Genomic DNA, 17,028 nt, shown 5'->3' on the forward strand with positions numbered 1-17,028 from the left:
TTTTTATTTATTTATTTATTTTATTTATTCAGGGGGTAAGTAACACCGCAGGGCAAGGCTGTGCAGAATTGATGGTATTTAGCTTCCAGTCTTTGGCTCCTCTGGACTCCCACTGGGTTGCCTAGGCTACTGAATTGTAGTGACTCAGTTCCTTAGCTCTCCCCCATTGATATGTAAATCCAGAGCGCAGGCCTGCTCTTTGTCTCTTGGGAATTCTAGCCTTCCAGCCTTGTAACCTTTGCAAGGTTAGGGGGAAGAGAAACCCCGAAGCTTTTTTTTTTCCTTCTTTCAGGTAGTGAGTTTGCTGCACTTTCCGGACCCCCTCTAGATTCTGACCCCCGTTTCCCCACCAATGTCTCGGGTTATTGAGCTCACCTCCCCTTCCAGCGCCGATGTGTGGAGCGTCCCAAGTCTCCCCGCTGTTGTCTGAATTCAGGTTTTTCTATTACTAATTATAAATGTTTATTGTTGGTATTTAAAAAAAAAAATACCTGCTAGGTATGCCGTATCAGAGAAGAGTTTGGAGGCCTGTTTCACTTCCATTCCAGCTCTGTAACGCACCTGGGAAGGCAGTAGAATGTGGCCCAAGTACTTGGACCCCTGCCACTTAAGTGGGAGAGTTGGATGGAGTCCCTGACTTCCGCCTTGGTCTAGGCCAGCCCTGACAATTGTGGCCATTTGGAGAGTGAACCAGTGGATGGAACACCTGTCAACTCAGCCTTTCAAACAAATAAAAATCTTTTATAAAGCTACAAAATGTTGTACAACTTGAAAACAACCACTTGATTACATTGTTCCTAAGTTTGTATATTTGTTTATCCAATTCTATCTCCAAATTATAATAATTTTGTTTGGTCCTGTCATTTACTGAAGTTTCAAATCAAAATGTGTCATACTTATTAAAAAAAACTTATCCAGGGACTCTAAAATAAATGTTTTCAGGATTGCACTACAAATAATGTAATTAATTTGAAACACATCTTTGGGGTCACCGTTTTGGCATAGGGGGTTAAGCCACTGCCTGTCTCAAGTTAAGGGTGAATCTTCCGATTCAGCTCTATGCTGACGTGCCCAAGAAAAGCAGCAGCAGATCTCCCAAGTGCTTTGGAGACCCAGATGGCGTTCCTGGCTCTTGCTTTCACCTGACCCACACCTGGCCGTTGAGGCAGTTTGGCAAGTGAACCAGAAGACAGAAGATCTCTGTCTCTCTGTGCCAATCTGCCTTTCAAATAAATCTCTCCAGAAAATTGCAACTTTGACTATGTTAATATGGAAAACGCTCTCATTCTTCTATTCCTATTAAGGATTTTATCAAGTAACTTCCTAACAGCTACCAAAGCATGGGTTCTTCCTTCACTGGCTTGTTCATAAATTGAATTACACAAAATTTCTTAATAATGAATGATTCTTGATACTGAGCAAACACAGGAACTTCTACTTGATCTTTTTTTTTTTTTTTTCAAATGAAGTACTGGATTCTACTTGAAAAATTTACTTTCTACATCAAAATTCTGTATTTTTTTATGTTCTATGTTTAAATCAGAAATATAATGTATTTTGAAATTTCTAAGATGTTAGGGTTCATGTAATTCTAGATTTTGAAATAAAATCCATCATCTTCACACACCTGCAATTTTGCCGACATAGTCCACATCATTGCTATCCTACATAATATGCTATTTGCCTAGGTTGGCTTATCTTTTCATGTCACCAAATATCACTGAGACATTTTCAACCACAAGAAACAGACACCAAGTATCATAAGACAACAATGACCTAACCACAAAAAGATATGCCCAGAAGCAGAACAGAGTCTTGGGTTCTTCAGCTCAGGGAAGCCAATGATATCCCCCCAAAATTCAGGTTCTTGCCCTCTCTACACTGTCACCCTCAGAGTATGAGATCTGTCCTCAAATAGACTCCATCACTGCAAAACTGTGTCAGAGCCAACTGAGTGTGTTCTAGCACAAAGTTTCCCATTGTAACTTCACTTCACCCCTTTTTCTTTGATCACTTATGCTGTTCATCTCATATCTAAGACAGCATTTGCTTGACCTTAGGTTTTCTTCCAAAAATTGTCCTGTTTTAGCCCTTAGATTGAAGTCTATGGTACCCTTTGAGTTAATTTTTATTCATGATATAAGGTAGAGTTCCAGAGTAATTTCTTCACATGTTAATAACGAGTTGTCCCAGCACCTCTCATTAAAAAGACTTTCTTCCCCACTGAATACTATCTTTCAAAAAGTGGTGCCAGAACAGTTTCTTTCTTACTGTCTCTCAAGTCTAAGAGCCCACCCATGAAGCAGAGAATAGAATGGATTCCTTGATAAAATTATGAAACTTTACAGGAAGAAATCACCAAAAAAAATAGTGAAACATAAAACAATTTCTCATCTCTCTGTGCTTAGGAGCAATTTCATAGTAGGCACGACTTGTTTGAAAGAATTCACCCACAAAACTCTTTATGGAAGGATTGTTCTTCAAGTTCTCTCATTCTCTGCTGTTAGTGCTGTTACCTCACATATTTTTTCCTCTGTACTTAATTTGGGTAGTAGTATAACTCGTTCTATGAAAGTATCTATTTTCATCTGTTTCAAATTTATGAACATTTAATTACATAATACATTTACATTTTCTTAGTTTTCCATTTCATTCCTAATTTTTCATATTGTGCTATTTCAATTTGGTACAATTGAATCTATAATATTGGATTTTTTCATCAAAAGAAACAAGACTTATCAACTGTTGTTTTATGTATCTTTTCACATTCCTGTATCTTTAATAATTTTCTCCATTTCCTTTTGTAATACCCAAGCTGACTTGCTCAATTTTTTATTCCCTTTTGCTAAAAATGAGTATTTGACTATATGTTTTTCTCTATGAAGCATTCTGATCATATCCAATAGTGTTAATATGTATTTTCCATCATAACTCTTCTTGAAGATTTGTAATTTTACATTTTTCTCTTTGACCCACTTGAATTATTTAGGAGACAGCTTGGGAGATGGGGAAGGACCTGGATTTTTTCAATTTCCCTGTGTAACATGTTTGGAAATCTCTTTATGGTAGAGAATGCATTTTACATTATTTAAAAACTGTCAAAATTTTAGTTTTATGGCCTACAAAAATGATGCTTGGAGGAGGGGAGTGATTTCTTGAGGTCCTAAAGAAAAGGGATCCTCTAGAGAGCAGAGTTCTTCATGTGTGGCCCACCCTCTATGGTTGCCCTAAATTATCAGGATATTTGCACCTCTATTATCCTTCCACACTGTCTCATCTGCAAGAAAGAGGAGTTGCTGTCTCATTACTATGTTTCTTTCCATTCCCAGTAATTAATGCTTATTGTGATATAACCTACCTCACAAAAATCCATATTATGTCTTTACTGTAGTTTATACCTTTTGTCATAATTTTAGCCCATTTTAGTGATTTCTCATATTAATAAAACTCTAATATTCTCTTGTTTGGATTTATCAATTTATTTAAGCCTTTGTCATTTAATTTTGAATGTACCTTCTACAGAAAACATTGTATAAGACTTTCTGTGTTTGATCGGTGGCTTTTTAGGAACTAACTGTAACTTTGGCTACATTTTCCTTTTGTTCACCCAACTTTCTCATCAGTTGAGTTGGATGAGCCTGGCCTGTTCTACTAACCACCAATCAATCACAGGACAGCACAAAAATATACCCCAGTTTAACAAAAGACCTCTCTCCCTCTCTCTGCCTCTGTCACTCTGCCTTTCAATTAAATAAAAAAATCTTTTTAAAAAATCCAAGGGCCGGCGCCGTGGCTCACTTGGTTAATCCTCCGCCTACAGCGCTGGCATCCCATATGGGCGCCGGGTTCTAGTCCCAGTTGCTCCTCTTCCAGGCCAGCTCTCTGCTGTGGCCCGGGAAGGCAGTGGAGGATGGCCCAAGTGCTTGGGCCCCTGCACCCGCATGGGAGACCAGGAAGAAGCACCTGGCTCCTGTCTTTGGACCGGCATAGTGTGCCGGCTGTAGCGGCCATTTGGGGGGTGAACCAACGGAAGGAAGACCTTTCGCTCTGTCTCTAACTCTGCCTGTTAAAAAAAAAAAATACAAGATTATATAAAATCATCACTAACTTGTATTAACAACATAGTTGAATATAACTATCAGGCCACAGCCTCACACAGAAATTTCTAACATTTAATAGACAAGATATTGGAGATAAATTTTTTCTTTTCTGTCTTCTGGATTGTCTCATCCTTAGAATTCCAATATTTTTCCAGGATGGGTCTAAGTAGGAACTTTTCCACTCATTTTAGCTGTTTCTCAAGTCCTTCCACTTCACATGCTTCTCTGACACAGGAATTTTGTGATATCCTTATCTAAGTTCTGATTTCCTGCCTTCTATGTCCTCTCTCAACATTTGTGTATCTTTGCCTAACATTCAGGGTAGAATAGAAAATGCAACTGCATCCCAAGGTTCTCAAGTTTGTCATTCATACTCTCCCATTTTGGGAAACAAAGTTGTCTTTGATTGCTTTAATTTAAGTTTTAAAACACTGCAATTTCAGTTTCCTTGAATTCTTTTATCGAGGCCAGTTCTGGGGTTTTGGGTTTCTTGTTATTTTTATTGTTCTTGCTCATTTTTTGGCATTTCTCTGATCTCAACCCCTTCCTCCTTAAGGACCTCTGATTTATTCTCAAGACTAGCAGAGAAAAGCACAGAGTGAGAGGGATCCTCCACCCACTGGTTCACTCCTCAAAAGCTCACACCTAGGGCTGGGCCAGGTCAAAGTTAAGGGGCTGGAACTCCACCCACATGGGTGTCAGGGGCTCAAGCACTTGGGCCATCATCCGAGGACTTCCCAGGCACATAAGCAGAGAAGCTGGATCAGAATCAGGCAATCCGATATGGAAGATGGACATTGCAGGCAGTGCTCAACTCGCTGAGCCACAACACTGACCCCCTCAAGGTCATGATGTTTGAGACTAACAGATTTGTACTAAATATGTTTTTCACATGTCATCACTTTCTGAAAGACACATTCTGTCTTCAGAGTCATTCTCTCCACCTCCTTTATAGAATTTTTTCCATAAGCCACATGCTAAGCTTCTTGTGAACACTTGCCTTTGGCAAGAGCTGTAGCCAGACCCGTAGTTCTTACACAGACATTAGTGTCTGCCATGTCTTCTGACTCAGCACTCCCCACATGCTTACAGGTCCTTCTCCTCAGATTTAAACTTGGAAATAGGGATGCGCTCCACCCTAAATCCAACAGGTAACGTTTGACAGAAATTCCTTCTAACGAATGTGGAAAGAGTACAGTTTGCTGCTCTGAGACCCCTCCTGGCTGCCGTCATAAGCAACCAGATGTAATATACACAGACACAAAGCTCTTTTTTCTGTCTCTACATGCTTCAAACGGTGTTCTGTAAATGACTTCTACCCAGGGCTGTGGAGCACCCTGACCCATTCCCAGCACCCACACCCACCCCCACTGCTGAGCTGGGTCAGGACCTGAGGTCTTTATAGCAAAGAGATAAAAGAAACAATCGAGATGTAAAGAAGTGGCAGGTGAACTGACCTCTCATGAGTGGTTCCAGAGTCTACGGATGACAAAACTTTAGCTACTCAGCATGACCCGCAGGCTCCCAGAAGTTAGGCACTTCGTGAAATGTGCTCTGCCTTGTGTGTGTGACCATCTGTTCTGTTCAGGTTGAGGAAATAAAACGTGTTCTCTAGAGTTCATGGCTATTCTCAATCCATTCCCCTAATCCTACTGAAGAAGATTCTACCCAAGGTTGTCATATGGCATTTGCCTGTGTTTGCCATCTTCATGGATATTTACTGGAAACTTGGAAGCACTGTAGTAGTCTGTCATCACATTATCCCATAAATGTCAAACATAACAGTTTGCTTCCTTTTATAAGTAATTGTATCATCTACCACCGTTTGTAGTGAGAACTTAGAGATTATAGGCTAAATTTGTGCATTTAATGCACGCTAATTTAAAAGACAGAATTACGTTTTCACATCATTCTCAGGTCAGGAGACAGACTTGCAAACAACTGATGGCAATTGTTCTTGCTGTCCCTTAGGGGTTAACACTTGCTCAGCCATCTCTTCGGGTTGGCACGCCCTGTACTAAGTGGAAGGAGCCATCTGCTCTGTTGTCTGAAAACTACCACTTGTACGGAACTCCCCTGCCAGTGAGGAGACAGGACTGAATAGTCACACACTCGTGAGGCTGCTTTGCTACCTAGACGTCAACAATCACTCTACCAAAACTGCATTCGCCGAGCCATAGACATATTTCCATTTAAAATCAGGTCTACATGCTAACTGTGTCCTATATGCATATTACTTTAAAAAAAAAAAAAGACTTATCTGAAAGGATAACTTCAAGAGATGGGGGAGAGACAGAGAGAGATCTTCTATCTGCTGGTTCACTCCCAAAATGGCTACAACGACTGGTCTAGGCTGAAGCCCGGAACATCATCTGGGTCTTCTACATGCATGCAGGGGCCCAAACACTTGGGCCATCTTCCCCAGCTTTCCAGAAGCATTAGCGGGGAGCTGGATCAGAAGTGAGAAGCCAGGACTGGAACCAGAGCCCATGTGGGATGCCAGTGTCACAGGCAGCAACTCAACCTACTCCACCACAATGCTGGCCTCTATGTGCATATTACTGGCTATGGCTTTGAATCAAAGTAATTCTGGCAGCAGGAACACCACGTTTTAACAGCAGGATTGCTGAAGTCCTTTCCCTGTGATGTTAACAAGCTGTGTCCATGAAGGCAATGTCAGCGGTTCACAGTGCTGGGAGTACTGGACTGTGGGATGGCGCTAGGCTGCCTTGGCTCAGCACTGCCCTATGATACTCACTCTCTGAGATTAAGTGCAAACCATAAAATGACAAAGACTTATTCCTAATGAACAGAAATGCACCACAAATTTTACAGCATTAGAGTTTCATTATGAAAGAAAAGAAATAATTTCAAACCTTCTAATGAATTCAGTTATTGCAGATGGTAATGTATTATTAATTTATAATACTTCAAAATCAGCTCCTTAGTAGCAACATAAATGAAAACCTGAGGAAATATTTTTAAAGATTTATTTATTTAAGTCAGAATTACAGTGAGACAGTGAGACACACAGAGACAGACAGAATCAATCTTTCATCCACTGGTTCACTCTCCAAATGGCCAGGGTTGGGCCAGGCCAAAACTCAGGTGCTTCTTCCAGGTCTCCCACATGGGTGCAGGAGCCAAAGCACTCAGGCTATCCTCCTCTGCTTTCCCAAGCACAAAATCAGGGAGCTGGATTGGAAACAGAAGAGCCAGGACTCGAACCGGTGTCTGTATAGGATACAGCACTGCTAACGGCAGCTTAACCCTCTGCACCATAGCGTCGGCCCAGGAAACTTTTTTTATACTGCCCTTTTTAATACATCATTTGCTTTAACACGAGCTGTAAAATAAACAAAGGCTCACTGGTTTCAGAAGCTCTTTTATGACTGAGTGCTTTTCATTCACTTTTACACTTCATCAAGAGACCTTGTATGTGAGTTTCAGGGTTGACAAGCTTGCCCTATAAACTGTCAGGTACTAATATTTTGTTTTGCTGGTTATACACAGTCATTCTTCAGTATCAATGGAGGATTAGTCCCAGGACCCCCAATATAAAACTCTGCCAATGTGCATCTCTATTTTATATAATGTGACGTGTTTGTACATCGTCTATACCCTCCCATACAAGGGTACTTTATGGAAAAACAGAATTAAACTACTCTGATATAAATTTTTTTGAAATTTATGCATCATTCTTTTCTAATATACATTGTTAAGAACTTTCTGAAGATTCTACATCTTGCCATATCTAGATTACTTATAATGACTTACCCAATGTAAAATACTATGTAAACTCTTGCTATTTTGTATTGTTTTAGGGAATAATGGCAAGTATAGTCTGCAAAAGTTCAGTACTCATAACGTTTTTATTGTTGAGGATTTTCAGTCGACAATTCGTTGAATCCACAGATGCAGAACCCATGGGTGTGGAATCCATAGATACAGAGGGCCAACTGTAATCTCTGTCACATCTGCTCTGCTTGTCACTACAGAGCAATAGTGACCATAAACAGAGCAAAAACAAATGAGCATGACTGTATTTCAAGAAAACTTCAGCCACAATATTACTTACACTATTAAATCAGGCAGGGATTCAAACTTAAGACAACACAATTACACATATTTACTGACTCTTGTATAGAGAAAACAGAAAACAATGTATTTTCAAAAAACAGTCAAAAATTATGCATCACAATAAAAGTGCAAATTAATTTTGTGCCACAAACAGTGTTTAAAATGCTATGTGTTATTTATCTCAGTCCATTCTCCTAAGAGCCCAGGAGGTGTGGAATTGAATGGGAAGACTGCAACCTCATCAGGTGAAAATGACAAATGGGCACACAGAGACCCAAGGGCACCCACTAACCCACCAGGCTCTCCACGTCCTGGTGAGTCTCCAGTCCAGCCATCTCATGACCCAAACCCTTAGATGCTGGTTTTAGTTCTCAAACCATTTTCTTCACTCAATTCCCATTTACCCAAACTGCTCTGCTCTAAAACCATGAAAACTGGATAGAAATACAGTAGTAAGAGATAATCTGTTTGCAATCCCTCTGATAAACTCTGCAAGTGAATAAACGTTTCCCATAAAAGTGAGTCGGGCAAAAGTGATTTCTAAATGCTCACTTACACAGCAGCCTAACGGAGTGACAAGTGCCTTTGCTGTAGGTAAGCAAGCACGCAGCATGTTCTGCCTTTCACAAAAGGAGAAGCTTGAGAACACTTTCTTCTCTTTAACACCCAGAAATGAACATGACTTGTGTAAGTGACACAGCAGTATTAAACTCAACCCAAAATATTTTATCTGTTTCAGATTTTTTTACCCACAAATACCATTATTACTAGGGTTAATTTTCGTTGGAGAACAATAATGCACTTGTAAAAATCAAACAAGACTTTTTCCTGTTGCAGTTCATTTTCTCTTGGACTTCTGCAAGGTTTAGAGTTCTGACACTTTTTAACAGTCCTTCTGCAATATTCATCCTTGAAGAGAATATTTTGAGCAGTATCAGTATGCAATAAATAGAAATTTTAAATATGTTCTATTCTAATTTTATAAGAAAAACGTTATACGGTCTATTCATTTGTACTGCAATCTTGTTACAACAGTTGATATCAAAATATAAGTAAAACATCATTATCATCATCCAAACAATCTACTGAAATACCTTGGTGCCTTATTCTAACATCTGAATTTATACTTAGGAAATAGAGCTTTTGCTTAAACAGAAAGCAAGCGAGCAGCTCAACAAGTCAAAGCAGAGTTAAATTATATTAGTCTAGACTTCAGGTCAGCAGACTACAGCCCCTGGACCACATCTGTCCACTCTTGCACCTCTAGCCCTTACCCCATCTGTTTTGGCAAATAAAGCTGTACTAAAACACAGCTCCGTCCATTCACATATATATTGCCCATAGCTGCTTTTACACTACAAAAATAGGATAGGTAATTATGACAGAGGCCACAGAGCTTGAGAAACCCAGAATGTTTACTGCTGGTTTGTACCATCATGTCTACCCAACAACCTACTGCACACAGGCTTTTGATACAGGATGCAAGGTGAACATACAAAACTCCTAAGAATGAGTATCAAAATGAAAAACACAGTACTACTTACAATCACCCCAAAGAAAACTAAATACTTAGGTGTAAAGCTAACAAAATCCGTACAGGACTTGTATGCTGAAAGCCATAAAGTACTGAGGAAGGAAATCTAAGATGTAAACAAATGAGGAAATATGCCATGTTCATGGACTGAGAGACTCAACAAAGATGTCACTTCTCCCAAAATTAATGTAAAGGCACAACGCAATTCCTATCAAAATTCCCCAATATTCACTGTAGACAAAAAATGTTTAAATGTATATAAGGAAAGACAGAAGAACTAGAATAGTTTAAAACATTTGAAACAGATTTAAAGATAAAACAGTCTCATTTCAAAAATTATATAGCTATAATAATCAAGATTCTGTGATACTGACTGGAGGATAGCCACAGTGATCAATAAAACTCACCAATACACCCAACTGTTTTTTTTTTTTTTTAAACAAAGGTGCAAAAGCCATTCAATGGAGAAAGAATAGCCTTCCCCACAAATAATACAGGACAACTGCTTACCCACAGGTTAAAAAAAGAAAGAGAAAAACTCAACTAAATACATAAGTTAACTCCACATGAAAAAGGGACTTTTTCTTTTAACGTCAACCATTCTTCTTGATTTAAAGGATAATAGTAATAACATACATACCAAGCACTGTGTGTAGGACTCTACCTGAAACACATCACATATACACTCATTTCTTCCTGCTTAACAAAGACGGCTAATATGATTTTAGAGAAAATAAGGTGATGTGCTGTGTCCAAATTCATACAACTAGAAACTGGCAGTGCTTGATTTTTTTCTTCTTTCAGCAGACCGGATACTCTCTATTATATTTTATGGAATACCTTGCATTATTTCAACAGATGCACACATCATAAACTGATCAAGTCAGGTAGCCAGTATTTTCACAAATTTTCTTTACTTGTGGAGTCTCCAAGCTTTCTTCTTTTGGTTCTTCACATGGCATATAATGCATGTTGTAAACAACAGTCCACACCACTGTGCTGTGTAACAATACAACTTCTATCTAACTGTTTGGTAACCATTATCCCTCTGCACCCTTCCCAGCTTCAAGAAATCAACATAAAGAAAATCATTAAAATTATTCAGTCACAGAAAGTAATGGAGCCTTGATGTTTGCATCAAAATGAATGGTACCAGAGGTCATTATGTTGTGAAATAAGCCAGGCACAGAAGACCAATACCTCATGTTCTATATGTAGAAGTTAAAAACAGATGACCTGAACTTGGATCACGGACTTCAATGTGAAACATCAAACTAAAATTTAGAAATATATAAAAAAAATCTTCAAGATCCACGGTTATGCAATATCCTGAGACCTGACAATAAAAAATTATATGATCCATAAAAGGAAAACTGATTTGGCTTTTTCAAAACAAAATTTTTTCCTCTGCAAAAGACCCTGCTAAGACAATGAAGACAGTCTACAGAATCAAGTATTTCTAAATCATATATTCTAGAAAAAAAAAACAAGTATATCAAATATATAAAGAAATCTCAAAATTCAACCTCAAAAAATAATCCACTTTAAAAATGGAGCAGAGACATGTCACCGAAGAGGACATACAGATGATAAACAGGCACATGAAAAATGCTCAGTGTTAAGGGGTTGCTAATGAAAACCAAGATAAAGTATCTCAACACACCTATCGGAATGGCTACTAATAAAAGATACAGTAGTCCCCCTTATTCATAGCTCTGTTTTCCATGGTTTCAGTTAGCCCTAGTCAACCATGGTCTGAAAATAGTACATGGAAGTTTCCAGAAATAATCAGTTCATAATCTTAAATAAGTTAAATAAATCTTATTACAATACATGTTACAATTATTTTATCAATTGTTTTTAATCTTACTCTGTCTATAACTGTTACAAAAGAAAAGATTTATTTAAAAGAGTTACAGGGGCTGTCACTGTGATGTAGTGGGTAAAGCTGCCACCTGCAGTGCCAGCACTCCACATGGGCGCTGGTTCAAGACCCAGCTTCTCCACTTCCAATCCGGCTCTCTGCTATGGTCTGGGAAATCAATACAAGATGGCCCAAGTCCTTGGGCCCCTGCACCCACATGGGAGACCCAGAAGAAACTCTTGGCACCTGGCTTCAGATTGGCTCAGCTCTGGCCATTGCAGACACCTGGGAAGTGAACCAACATATGAAAGACCTCTCTCCTCCCTCCCTCCCTCCCTGCCTCTGTGTCTCTGTAACTGTGCCTTTTTTCAAATAATTAAAAAAAAAAAAAAAGAGTTACAGAGATATAGAGAGAGACAGGAAACAAGAGAAGTCTCCCATCTGCTGCCTCACTTCTCCAGACAGCCATACAACCAGAGTTTGGGACAAGACAAATCTCCCATGTGGGCATCAGGGGCCCAACCATTTGGGCCATCTTCTCTGCTTTTCTCAGGCCATTAGCAGGGAGCTAGACTGAAAGTGGAGCAGGCAGGACTTGAACCAGTTCCTATAAGGAATGTCAGTGTCTCAGGCAGCGGCTTTACCCATGCCACAACTTCTGTCCCTCAATTAAATTTTATTATAGGTGCATATGCACGTATAGAAAAGATTCATTTTAGTTTGAGTACAATCTGTAGTTTCAGTATCCACTGGGGGATTTGAACATTCTTCCACAGTTACCAGGGTCGGGGGGAGGAAGAACAGCAATGCCAACACCAAATGCTGATGAGGATGTGCAGACAATGGTCATTCACACATTACTGCTGACAATGTAAAACGGTATATCCACTTCAGAACAGCTTAGACATTAGACACACAATCAACACACGACCCTCCTGGGTATTCACCACACAGAAATGGATACTTGTTTTTACCAAAATAAAAGACAGTATACAACTGTAGCAGCTTTATTTGTAACAACTGAAACATGCAAGCCACATGCCCCTGCTGGATGAATGATTAAACCACAGCACACGGAATGCACTGTGAGGTTCCATGGAATACTCAACGATAAAAGGAACAACTATTAAGACACACAACAACCTGGGCAAATCACCACAGTTCCCCTGAGAAAATAAATGCCATCCCAACACAATTCTATTTAAATAACATTCTTGAGATGATTAAATTCTAGAAATGAAGAGCAGAGTGGTGTTCGACAGAAGAAGTGCAGAAGGCAGCAGGAAGGAGAGGGTCCGGCTGCAACAGGTCAACACCCAGTGACCCTTCTGACACTGGCTGTTTTCTACTGCCTACAATGTCAACATCCTGGGTGTGATACTGTATTACCAGCATTTGGGGAAACTCAGTAAAGAGGATGATTCTTGTTTCCTTTTTTTTTTTTTTTTTTTTTTTTTGACAGGCAGAGTGGACAGTGAGAGAGAGAGACAGAGAGAGAAAGGTCTTCCTTTGCCGTTGGTTCACCCTCCAATGGCCGCCGCGGCCTGCGCACTGCAGCCAGCACACCGCGCTGATCCGAAGCCAGGAGCCAGGTGCTTCTCCTGGTCTCCCATGGGGTGCAGGGCCCAAGCACTTGGGCCATCCTCCACTGCACTCCCGGGCCACAGCAGAGAGCTGGCCTGGAAGAGGGGCAACCGGGACAGAATCTGGTGCCCCGACCGGGACTAGAATCCGGTGTGCTGGCGCTGCAGGCGGAGGATTAGCCTAGTGAGCCGTGGCGCCAGCCTGATCCTTGTTTCTTACAACTGCATGTGAAGCTATAGTTCTCTCAAAATGAGTCAATACTTTAATTGAACTACAGTGAAATGAGATGCGAGAACCATTTTAAAATTACCCAAGGTTTCCTTCAAAATATAGTAAAACAAGCATGAAGAACTATAAAAGAAAAGTAAAAATTAAATAAACCTAAAAAGTTTCAGATGGCACATGAAAATTTTTTCTAGGAAAAAAACTGGTTGTATATTCACATAATCCTCAGTAAACATCGTGTTCCTTAATTATACATTTCAACACTATTTCATGTTGTGGAATATTAGTTTACGTAACTCGCTGGTTATTCCCCCAAATGGCTGCAACCGCTGAGGCTGGGCCAAGTTGAAGGTAAGACCCAGGAATTCCATCCACGACTCCCATGTGGGTACATGGACCCAAGCACTTGAGCCATCCTCTGCTGCCTTCCTAGGGGCTGTGGCAGGTAGCTGGATAGGAAGCAGAGCAGCTGGGACTTGAACAGGTGCTCATATGGGATGCCCGTGCCAGCCCCTGAGATCTTAACACTTCAAACAGATCTTGGACAGGTATTGGACAAACTATAAAACAATGGCATATCTTTGAATATAGTAAATTAAAAAGTATTTATGAAACATGTTTCATAAATTTTCAGCTGCTTTATTTTTATGTTCAAACATAATCATCAAAATTAATTCAAGTAATAAGATTATCAGAAGACACAACAAAGAAGAATCAAGTAGTTGTCACATAAATCCTCTCCAAAAGGAGCCTTCAAAAAGCTAGGGGGAAAATAGCTGGTTGACTGCACTGACACTCAGTGCACTTGTGCACATGTGTACTACACCATGTGAAAACAGATCACACGCAGCCATAATCGGTTCCTAATGCTTCAGAGATAGACAGGGCTCCCCTGAGGTTAATTCCATCCAGATTCAACAATGCAAGTTATTTATCACAGCATAGTCCCCAGATCAAAATGTTATTATAAGCACTAGGTCCCTTCACTCAGGAAAATAATCTTTCTTCCCCTTCCTTTCCACCCTGCTCTAAAATCACAATAATAAACTTTAAATCCTTTAGGTTTGTGAGTTTTGCAATAAAGTATGGTTCAAAGACATAACTCCATGTAGAGAAAAGTAAGAGTTGTCACTGAAAATTATTCTACTCTAAGGTATAGGTCTTGAACACTTAAAGAAGGTTTTTTAAAATCACTAGGCTATACACAAGGCTTACTTTTCAGCATCTATTATTGCTACAGCACTTTAAATATCACTCTTAAAAAATCTGCTAGTTATTTTTGAAATTAGAAACTTGCCGTGCTACATGGGTCATGAATCAACTACAGTACTATTCCCCCCACCCCTACCAACTAATAAACCTGCAGTTAGTGCCTCATTTACTTTGCATAACAAGAGAAAAATTCTAGCTCAGGGTTCTAAAAAGGTGGCAGCTACAGAGTAATTCATCAGGAAGCAGACAAGTGCCTGGTTCTTATCCTATATAAAACTGCCTTCCGGGATTTATAAATAATTTAAAAAATAAACAGATGAGACATGGCCAAAATGCAGATTTAAAGGAAATGAATCAAAGGCAGACAGAGGATGATCAGAGAAAATGTGGGAAATGCAGATGGCAGCACAGAGAAAAGCTCAAAGAACAAGGAGACACAAGAAGGTGCAAGGAAGCACACAGAACCAAAAACATGAGGAGAGAACTCACTGTAGGTGGGGCAAGAAAGCAGAACCAAAGAACAAGTAATAAACAGGTACTTCAGGGAAGCACAAACAATCCCACCATAAATGTTTACAAAAGTAGTACTAATTCCAATTAAGGGTTTTGAATGATTTAACATAGAAAAAAACTACGTTAAAACTCACATTTTTCTATGAATTTGGTACACATTTAAGATCATTTGCTCATTCGATCTCTCAAAGTTATAACAAATTTATCACCTTAAAATTCAACCAAAGTATAAAGATGATGGATACAACGGCCAATTCACCACTTGGTTTCTTCAGCACACTCACTCAATGCCAACTGGAGTCATGACTATTCAAACCTGTGGAATAAGACACTGCTAATCAGGGTCCAACAATCCCAGAATGCATACCACTTCCAATACGGAAATTCCCCAAATTAAAACTCCCCCACCACCAAGAATCCCACCCCTTCCTCTGGCCTCTGGTGGCAGAGGGTGGGGTCCTCTGGCTTAATATGGCCTGCCTTGGACAGAAAGAACAGCTTCTCTCCACTGCTCTGGGATTAGGTGAATCAGATGATTGGGAAGGTGGTGGCAGCAAACGAACAGGGTTACAAAACCTGTAACAGTCAACACAAGACACATTTCTAACAAGTTTGAAAATGCACAGCAAAGAAAAATTCATTCTTCAAACAGCAATCTTTAGCCGCCTAGTGATGTCTATGGAAGATACCAACATACACCGAAGGAGGCTTAATATTAGAAGAATTCAAAGTACAAGGTCTCTATCAATTTGTCTTTTGACATAGTGTGTCTGTCTCTCTCTCTCTCTCTCTCTCCCCCCATAAATTAACCGACCTGGCAGCTGGTTAGGCTACTTGAAAGTTGCACATTTGCATAATGATGTTCTAGTAAAGACCAATTGCTTTAAAATACCTATAGATCTCTGCACTGCACCTGTCTGATGAGAATGAATCCACCAGTTAGTGAAATTCAGGTAACTTTAGGAGCTTCACTCACTCAAAAGCTTGTACATTAAGCGCCTACTGATTCAGATTTTGGCTGAGCCTAGCCAAAAAATACAATGGTGAACAAAAGGAGAGTTACCTCTGACCTGCTGGAGTTTACATTACAACACTAATAACAAACTCACAGAGGTGGCTAGACTGTTAAAGGAAGGGTACTCTAGTCTGAGAATGCGGAAGGCCACACTATGAAAGCGATAAGGACCCACTTTTCCTCCTCTCCCTGGGGTCCTCTCACTTACAAAGCAAAAGAGCAGAACCACAAGTCAAAGTGTTTTGAAATGTTCCTCATTAAATTTGTCAGAGCATCTACTGCAATCAATGAGGACAGTCACTCCAGGGCAAGGCAAAGAGCATTCTTCAATTTGCCCTAAGACTCCAAGGGCCATCGCTACAGGAAGAAATCCTACCGCTAGAGCTTAATTATTGAACAGTATTCATTTCTTTGGTGATTTCCACAACACCCCGGATGGCAGAATCTCCCAAAAATGCCAACATGGTCTGAACATACTTCAAGTCGCTCAACTCTTGAAAGTGGAGCTGGTAGGCGGCGCCGGCACACCGGATTCTAGTCCCGGTTGGGGTGCCGGATTCTGTCCCGGTTGCCCCTCTTCCAGGCCAGCTCTCTGCTGTGGCCAGGGAGTGCAGTGGAGGATGGCCCAAGTGCTTGGGCCCTGCACCCCACGGGAGACCAGAAGAAGCACCTGGCTCCTGGCTCCTGCCTTTGGATAGGTGCGGTGCGCCGGCCACGGCGGCCATTGGAGGGTGAACCAATGGCAAAAGGAAGACCTTTCTCTCTCTCTCTCTCCCTCTCTCACTGTCCACTCTGTTAAAAAAAAAAAAAAAAAAAAAAAAGTGGAGCTGGTAATCAGACTGCTGGACTCCCCAGGTCAGCTCTAGCCTCCTTAGAGTAGAGCCAAGATCTCTGGAGTAGA

General features: G+C 40.3%; 1 long non-coding RNA gene across 1 annotated transcript in view; it reads right to left on the reverse strand.

Moving 5' to 3' along the window:
• Positions 1-17,028, reverse strand: part of LOC138848296 (uncharacterized) — a 78,976-nt gene continuing 61,948 nt past the window's right edge. The window contains exon 2 of the long non-coding RNA XR_011386098.1: positions 1-17,028. This exon is cut by the window's right edge and continues 15,651 nt beyond it. This is a non-coding gene — a long non-coding RNA (uncharacterized lncRNA).

Source organism: Oryctolagus cuniculus, unplaced genomic scaffold (assembly GCF_964237555.1).
Source record: "Oryctolagus cuniculus unplaced genomic scaffold, mOryCun1.1 SCAFFOLD_162, whole genome shotgun sequence".
NCBI lineage: Eukaryota > Metazoa > Chordata > Mammalia > Lagomorpha > Leporidae > Oryctolagus > Oryctolagus cuniculus.